General features: G+C 45.4%; 1 pseudogene; it reads right to left on the bottom strand.

Annotated features, from left to right (window-relative positions):
• Positions 1-6716: 6716 nt before the first annotated feature.
• Positions 6717-7945, bottom strand: LOC138672699 (medium-chain acyl-CoA ligase ACSF2, mitochondrial pseudogene; annotated as a pseudogene).
• Positions 7946-8599: the final 654 nt, after the last annotated feature.

Genomic DNA, 8599 nt, shown 5'->3' on the forward strand with positions numbered 1-8599 from the left:
TTCTAGTCCAGCTTGCTTTCATGATTTTGTCTTGCTAGCTGGAAGCTCTGGGATGCAGGGTGGCGACTCCGCACCGTGAGTCGGTGCGGGGGTCTTTTTGCACACTCTGCGTGGTCTTTTGTAGTTTTTGTGCTGACCGCAAAGATACCTTTCCTATCCTCTGTCTATTTAGTTAGTCTGGCCTCCCTTTGCTAAACCTGTTTCATTTCTGTGTTTGTGACTTTCATCTTAACTCACAGTTAATATTTGTGGGGGGCTGCCTTTTCCTTTGGGGAAATTTCTCTGAGGCAAGGTAGGCTTTATTTTCTATCTCTAGGGCTAGCTAATTCTTAGGCTGTGCCGAGGCGTCTAGGCCTGTTAGGTACGCTCCACGGCTATTTCTAGTGTGTGTGATAGGATTAGGGATTGCGGTCAGCAAAGTTTCCACTTCCCAGAGCTTGTCCTGTGAGTTTAACCATCAGGTCATTCCTGGTGCTCCTAACCACCAGGTCATAACAGGAGACTTATAATGAACTTATGTACAAGGGAGGGGGCGGAGTTTGTTAGATATGGATGCAAAAAGAATTGGGTGGTGGGGGAGGGTGCTAAGACCCTGATAGCATCATCATCCATCTCACAATTCATTGCGATGCTTAAATTTATTGGGGAATGGGAGAGGAGAGGGTAAGGTGCATAAGACAGTTTATAATGAATTGAAAGATCGGAGAAGACTCTGTCAGGGACTTAATATACAAAGAGAAAAAAGGAGTAAAAAACTGCCCATGTATAAAAGTTGTATCAATTATTTATTAATTATCATAAAATCACCACATACATGATTATAAAAAGATTTTTCCAAAGACAAAGAAATATATAGTGAAGGACACAAAACAGAAAAAGGTCCGACACAATTGCATATATCACAGGACTGGGAAGTCAGAGATCATAATATATATTCCAAATTACACAGCCCCCTGAGGAAGCCCATGCGAAACGCGTGTTGGGTCTGCATGGTCTGACCTATTGCCTGGACGGAATTGGGTGAGATTATATTTACAGTATATAAGGATTTGCACTGCCTACACCTCAGTTATGTGTATAGGGATATAGCCACATTGGCTTTATGCTTCTTTTACTCTATATTTATGGTGGTTAGATAGCGGTGTAAAATGGAATGTATATTATGATCTCTGACTTCCCAGTCCTGTAATAAATGCAATTGTGTCGGACCTTTTTCTGTTTTGTGTCCTTCACTATATATTTCTTTGTGTTTGGAAAAATCTTTTTATAATCATGTATGTGGTGATTTTATGATAATTAATAAATAATTGATACAACTTTTATAGATGGGCAGTTTTTTACTCCTTTTTTCTCTTTGTATATTATTGTATTTTAGAGTATTGTAGCCTGTTTTTGACAGTGCATCTTTTATTGATTTATTTCTGGGTTTTTTATTTATTCTGTCAGGGATTTGTAGTGAATTAGGAGATGGTGGAGGATGCTCAGTACAGGGCCGGACTGGGACTAAAATTCAGCCCTGGCATTTGAAGTTACACAAGCCCACTTGTCACATGGTGATTTTATAAAATCTTTGTACACTTGTAGGTTACAAGAAGTGAGGGGAGTGTAACACGACTATATAACATATATTAACAGCTGTACTCCAGCTCCAGCATTTCAGCTCAGTCTCCTATTTACTGCTTTTAGTTGCAGTATCAAGAAAAGCTGCGACTTTACCTACATAACTGGATTTCGTAGATAACGAAGGGATGAGACGACCAAAGGCTATAGAACCTCATTCTGATGCTCCATAAACGGTGCCTACAGCCACTTTTGGTTCCGCTGCGCAGCACGAGACTCGGTGACTCTGAAGAGCGGTGACATCAGTAATGTCACCGCTCTTCAGATATTTAGGGTCTTGTGCTGAGGTCGGCGACTGTGAAGAGTGGTATTGTTACTACTGTCACCGCTCTTCAGAGTTGCTGGATCTCGCCAGGTCTGGACTAGTAGTGGGGGTGTCTGATAGACACCTCTCCATTACTTACACCAGGGATTGATAGCAGCTGACATTATGCAGCTGACATCAACCCTAAAAATCATTACCCATACCAGAATTAAATGCTCTGGCGGCTGGGAAAAGCAGTAGAGTTAGCTCTATTCCCAGGCGCCGGGTGGTAACTACAACTGTCATCATCCTTGCCTCATCTCCCTACGAAGCACTTCTGCTATATTTACATGCGCTGATCTCATGCCACTAAACGAGTGTGATGACAATACTGAAGTCGATTGCTTGTTTCCCGGCCTCTTTACACCAACTGAGAAAGAATGAAGGGAACAGAACAATCACAATTAGATCAATCTGTCCCCATACAGTATCATGTTATCAGCAGCACATCTACAGTTTACACTGGCGATGTGCTGCTGAGAACAAGGATTTCTGTTCCCACATAAATAATCCAATCACTCGATGAATAGGCAGCATTTTGCTTGTTTAGTATAATATACCCCATAGTCCTCTATATATTATAATGTGCACCTCAGTCCTCCATATAGTATACAGTAATACACTCCTCAGTCCTCCATATGGTATAACACACTCCTCAGTCCTCCATATAGTATAATACACTCCTCAGTCCTCCATATAGTATAATACACTTCCCATAGTCCTCCATATAGTATAATACACTCCTTGTAGTCCTCCATATATTAAAATACATTGCAATTCCTCCATATAGTATAATACACTCCTCAGTCCTCCATATAGTATAATGTACTGCCACAGTCCTCCATATAGTATAATACACTCCTCAGTCCCCCAAATAGTATAATACATTCCTCATAGTGCTTCATATAGTATAATGTCCCGCCATTGTCATCCATGTAGTACAATTCACTTCCCATAGTATATTACACCCCATAGTTCTTCATATAGTATAATGTATTCCCCATAGTCCTCGATACAGTATAATGCAACCCATATCTATATATATAATTGCCTAAGGGTTTTTCCGTCTGTCTGTCTGTCTGTCTTTCTGTCTGTCTGTCTGTCTGTCTGTCTGTCCTGGAAATCCCTGCTCTCTGATTGGTCGAGGCCGCAAGGCCTCGACCAATCAGAGACCGGCACAGCATCGACGTAGAAATCCCGCGTCTCTGATTGGTCGAGGCCGCCAGGCCTCGACCAATCAGCAACGGGCACAGCGACGATGATGTCATAAAGGACGTAGACATCCTGCGTCTGATTGGTCGAGGCCGCCAGGCCTCGACCAATCAGCAACGGGCACAGCGACGATGATGTCATAATGGTTGCCATGGCGACGATGATGTCATAAAGGTTGCCTCGACCAATCAGCGACGGGCACAGTCTGCCGCGAATTATGGAATCATCATTGTCCATATACTACGGGGACATGCATATTCTAGAATACCCGATGTAGAAATCCCGCGTCCCTGATTGGTCGAGGCCGCCAGGCCTCGACCAATCAGCAACGGGCACAGCGACGATGATGTCATAAAGGACGTAGAAATCCTGCGTCTCTGATTCAGCGACGGGCACAGTATCGGCGTAGACGTCATAATGGTTGCCATGGCGACGATGATGTCATAAAGGTTGCCTCGATCAATCAGCGACGGACACAGTCTGCCGCGAATTCTGGAATCATCATTGTCCATATACTATGGGGACATGCATATTCTAGAATACCCGATGCGTTAGAATCGGGCCACAGTCTAGTAAACTATATCTGACAGTGGAAGATTGAGACTAGCCCTGCCCAGGGATAATAAAAGGTAGAAACGATAACTAGCCAGGGATTAACTAAGAAACTTCCATGGTGGCCAGTACCACATGGACCAGGAGTAAAATAGGGCAAACTCATATTTGCCATGCATTGCCCAGTGACAAACGAAGTGGTAAATGGTATGGACCGTGGCATGGATGATACAGTACCTCCACTCTTATGAAATTCTATTCTCTGGTCCACAGCCTTTCTAGTGTACAAGGTATTGTAAGTCCCATTTACTATGTTGGAATTAAGGATTTTCATTAATTTATGCTCAATGGTACATTTACCCAACACAGGGGGATATGATAATTATCAAGGTTCATATGCAAACAGGACATTTTGAACATGGATTTATAAAATATGTTGGGTAAACAGAAGAGAGAAGAAATGTTTCAATAGATAACTACAGAGTTGATGACAATGATTTCATGTGTACCAATTAATTAAGGGCCTACAGTAGCTTAGCAGGGAGACCCTTAAGTTTAATACTTTGGTGCATGACCACTCTTTGTCAGCAACTTCGAAATTTGGCCAATCAGTGAGTTTTCTATTTGCAAAGTAAGTCTGTCTGCCCCTACCCATCTCAGGTTTTAGCTGATCAAAGACCAGATAAGCCTTAATTTGTCTATGGATTTACTGACCTCAGAGGTTTCCTATTTGGTGGCTGAAAGGGAACCAAAGAGACGGTGATACCCAGAATAATGGAGAGGTCTTCTGTTATGCTACGGTGGTCTAGGAGCAACATGGAACGAGCTCTGAAGGAAGTGTGTTGTGAATTCTGTGGCAGAGCTCCCTCCTGTGGTCACAAGTGGTACTTCGGCTGGTTCTCTCTGTGAGCTTCCGTTGGTGGAGGAAAGTGGTACTGCGGCTTCTGAGTTTCCTTCCTCAGGTGATGTGGTGAAGTCGTTAGGTGCTGCTCTATTTAACTCCACCTAGTGCTTTGATCCTGGCCTCCAGTCTGTCTGTCCTGGAAATCCTGGCTCTCTGATTGGTTGAGGCCGCCAGGCCTCGACCAATCAGAGACCGGCACAGCATCGACGTAGAAATCCCGCATCTCTGATTGGTCGAGGCCGCTAGGCCTCGACCAATCAGCAACGGGCACAGCGACGATGATGTCATAAAGGATGTAGAAATCCCGCGTCTGATTGGTCGAGGCCGCCAGGCCTCGACCAATCAGCAACGGGCACAATGACGATGATGTCATAATGGTTGCCATGGCGACGATGATGTCATAAAGGTTGCCTCGACCAATCAGCAACGGGCACAGCGACGATGATGTCATAATGGTTGCCATGGCGACGATGATGTCATAAAGGTTGCCTCGACCAATCAGCGACGGGCACAGTCTGCCGCGAATTCTGGAATCATCATTGTCCATATACTACGGGCACATGCATATTCTAGAATACCTGATGCGTTCGAATCGGGCCACAATCTAGTATAGTATAATGACGCCACCCCAGAGTATAATGCAGCCACCCCACATAATATATTGTAGCCTCCAGAGTATAATGTAACCCCCCATAGAATATAATGCAGCCTCCTCATATAGCATAATGCAGCCCCTGCATATATAATATATGGTAGCCCAATCATAGAACATAATGCAGCCCCCCATAGAATATAATGTAGCCCCTCCATAGAATATAATACAGCACCCCATAGAATGTAATACAGCCCCCCATAAAATGTAATACAATCCACCTCCCCATAGAATATAATACATCCCCCATAGAATATAATGTAGCCCCCAGAGAATGTAATACAGCCCCCCATAGAATGTAATACAGTCCCCCATAGAATGTAATTCAGCCCCCTCATAGAATGTAATACAGCCCTCCCACAAAGAATGTAATACAGCCCTCCCCCATAGAATGTAATACAGCCCCCCATAGAATGTAATTCAGCCAGCCCCCATAGAATGTAATGCAGCCAGCCCCCATAGAATGTAATGCAGCCAACCCCCATAGAATGTAATACAGACAGCCCCCATAGAATGTAATGCAGCCAGCCCCATAGAATGTAATGCAGCCAGCCCCCATAGAATGTAATGCAGCCAGCCCCCCATAGAATGTAATGCAGCCAGCCCCCATAGAATGTAATACAGCCAGCCCCCATAGAATGTAATGCAGCCAGCCCCATAGAATGTAATGCAGCCAGCCCCCATAGAATGTAATGCAGCCAGCCCCCCATAGAATGTAATGCAGCCAGCCCCCCCAATAGAATGTAACGCAGCCAGCCCCCAACATAATGTAATGCAGCACAGCCCCCATAGAATGTAATACAGCATAACCCCCACAGCTTCTCTGATATAGACAGTCACACAGTCTGAATGGTGGAAAACACAGCTGAAGGCTCACTCCTCCACCACTATATCTACTGGTATTTATATCCTGAGGAACAGTCAAAGGGCCAGATATGACCTCCAGACCTTAGTCTTCCCAGTGATGATTGGGAAGGATAAGAGTAATGGCAGATCTAGCAGAGCTGGTTGAGCTGGTGTGGAAGGCATCAGCGTTCCATGGATCAAACATCGTGCAGGAGCAGCTATGTACGGCTTGCAGAGACCCTCCTCGAGCTGCGGTAACTTCTCACCCCCAGCAGTGCGCACTCGTCAGTCAAGGAGAGTTATGCACCTGAGTAGCAGGAAAAGATCTAGGAGTCCCCTTAGGGACCCTCCGGGGCTACAGGAGATGGCCACATGCTTTGCCTCTTCCCTGGTCAGTAACCTCTAATCTGCAGCTCACCTGGGGTATTCAGTGGGACTATTTGGCCTGTGTTGGTGTCTACAATTCTTGCCTCTGTATGGGGCATAAAATGACTGATAGTATCACCTTTGAGTCAGATCATCTAAGGCAGGGGTCCCCAACTCCAGTCCTCAAGGCCCACCAACAGGTCATGTTTTCAGGATTTCCTTTGCATTGCACAGGTGATGCAATTATTACCTGGGCAAGACTAAGGAAATCCTGAAAACATGACATGTTGGTGGGCCTTGAGGACTGGAGTTGGGGACCCCTGATCTAAGGGAAAGCCAGCAAACATCACTGGGCTGTTTTCCGTTGTGCCATATCTGATCAAAACATTTTTCATCACAGTCTCGGTGTGAAATTTCCTCACAATCTCAGGAGGGGCAATGGACCCAGCAATCACTCCTGAGGTTAGAGTAGTAGCAAGAGAAGCATAGTCTGGCTGTCCCAAAAGGTCTATATACATTGTAGGTGTCCTGTACATAAATGTGCATTTCTCCTGTGATATGGCCTGCAACAAGGCTCAAGCATCAAAGCTTTGAGATGGAAAAACAATAGTCAGTCCATACACGGCCATCACAAGACTGCCTTATACGGAGCCCATGCAGTGGAACATAGGCACAGGGACTGCCACCCGGTCTCCCTTCCTCCAGGTGAAGCCTATCCTCATCCCTACCAATCTTGCATTGTTCACAATATTGTGGTGGCTCAGCGATGGCCCTTTGGGATATCCAGTTGTTCCCGACGTAAACTGGATGTTCACAAGATCCTCACAGGGTATGGTCTTCTGTAGATCATGCACCTGCTTTACAAACTGAGTGCTCCCGGCATCCATCACATCTTGGAACAGAAAAGAACCCGGATAATTTTTGTCCAAGACTATAGCGATCCGCAAATCAGGGAGTGTCTTGCTCTTGATTCCTCCAGCTGGAGAACTATCTATCTCTGGACAAATCTGTTTCAAAACTTCATAATATTGCTGTGTTTTAAACTCTGACGGGAACACAAGGGCAGAGCAGCCGACCTTCCTCATCACATACTCCAGCTCATTTGCTTGGTACGCTGGATTCACAGACACCAATATAAGACCAGCTTGAGCTGTTGCATATTGCATAATGACCCATTCATAAGAATTTGGCCCCCACATTCCCTGGCGTTCTCCTTTTTTCAAGCCAAGAACCAAGAGGCCTGCAGCAATGGTCTCCACAACTTTACTTAGCTGGCTGAAGGTTTTCCATGTCCCATCATAAGCAACGACAACGGCTTCTTGATCTGGTAAACGCTGAGTGTGTCCAGCAAACCCTGTTGCACAGTCTTGCAGGAAAGTGGCATGTCAGATAATCCATTGACATAACTAGTGGAAGTGACCGGTCATGAAGGAGGAGTATCTCTCAGCAAGCAGCTGCCCTGGTGTATGCCCCGAAACCACACCCTCTTCACCCCTCTTCACCCCAGAGTCAGAATCTGCACCAACGCTAGGGGCGCCATGGGACCAGTGTGTTGAGCTCAACATCTTCTGCACAAAGAAACCGCCAGCCAGTATTAGGGGACCTAATGAAGCCACACCTATATCCAATAAACGCCGCCCTAAGTGGGAGTGACTTGGCCTCAATATGATCACACACACACCCTAAAATGTTATGTATCTCGCATAGTATGATTCCCCATGGTCCTCAAACACAGAATAATGAGCTCCACAGTATGAACTCTACAGTCTCCAAACACATAATGATGGCCCCACAGAGAAAAAAACCAACACTACTTCCCTTGACCCCATTCCACTGGCACACTGCTTCGGCCTTTACTTTGCACACTGAGATATCACAGTAGGCACAATCTAATGACATCATCACACCTGCTTCTCTGATACAGACAGTCACACAGTCTGAATGGTGGGAAACACAGCTGAAGGCTCACTCCTCCACCACTATATCTACTGGTATTTGTATCCTGAGGAACAGTCAAAGGGCCAGATTTGACCTCCAGGCCTTAGTCTTCCCAGTGAAGACTGGGAAGACTAAGAGTAATGGCAGATCTAGCAGAGCTGGTTGAGCTGGTGTGGGAGGCATCAGCATTCCATGGATAAAACAT

This window comes from Ranitomeya imitator, chromosome 1 (assembly GCF_032444005.1).
Source record: "Ranitomeya imitator isolate aRanImi1 chromosome 1, aRanImi1.pri, whole genome shotgun sequence".
NCBI lineage: Eukaryota > Metazoa > Chordata > Amphibia > Anura > Dendrobatidae > Ranitomeya > Ranitomeya imitator.